This window comes from Danio aesculapii, chromosome 3 (assembly GCF_903798145.1).
Source record: "Danio aesculapii chromosome 3, fDanAes4.1, whole genome shotgun sequence".
Classification (NCBI taxonomy): domain Eukaryota; kingdom Metazoa; phylum Chordata; class Actinopteri; order Cypriniformes; family Danionidae; genus Danio; species Danio aesculapii.
The window spans coordinates 59,985,267-59,986,305 of NC_079437.1; positions in this window are offsets into that span (position 1 = coordinate 59,985,267).

Sequence of the window (1,039 nt, forward strand, 5' to 3'; positions counted from 1 at the left end):
ATATGAATTTAATATAAATTAGCCACTAAAGTGACAAAACGTAAAACAGTTACGTTTCCTCATGAGATCAGGCTGGGCATTCCAACGCTATCTCACGGCACTTCGTATATTTTTGAGTTAGTGGCAAATTCGTACGAGTTTGTACGATCTCATTTGTACAAGTGCGATTTGCTTATCCATAATGATGGTCAGGTTTAGCGGCGGGTTGGGTGCCACGCCTCCTTTTAAAAATCGTATATTTTCTTACGACTGAACTCATATGAATTAGCCACTAAACTGACAAAACGTAAAATAGTTACATTTCCTCATGAGATCAGGCTGAGCATTCCAACGCTATCTCACACCAATTCGTAACTTTTTGATTAGTGGCTAATTCGTATAAGTTTGTACAATCTTATTCGTACAATTTAGTACGATTTGCTCATCCCCCAATGATGATTGGGTTAAGGGGCGGGTTTTAGTGCCACGCCTCCTTTTAAAAAATCGTAATTTTCTTACGACTGATCTCATATGAATTCATATGAATTAGCCACTAAACTGACAAAATGTTAAATAGTTATGTTCCCTCGTGAGATCAGGAAAGATCAGGAAAGAACTACACTACCCATAATCCTGAAGATAAATCCACCAATCAGAGAAGTCACTTTCTGTTATACTATTTAAGTAAATACAGAGCAACAGCTAGATGCTGTTAATTTAACAGTAACTTGCAAGCAACCGTGCGGGACAATTTTTAACAGTGCAGTATACATGGAATTTAGACACATCTGCCATGTTGTCAATTACTTCCATTCCAAAATGTTTTATTGTGACCTCATGGGATAGTGGGATAGAAAATGGCTGTGCTTACTTATCTACTACATATTACATTAAAAACTGTATGCGAGTCAAGTAGTAGGTTCGAATTCATAGTATTCGAAAAACAGTAGGCAATAAGTACCCGAATGACCTACTACTTCTGTCGCATTTGCATTTATTTTTGCGCCAAGATCTTGTATTGATGATGGGAAAAGTCATACCGCTGTGCAAAGTCTACAGC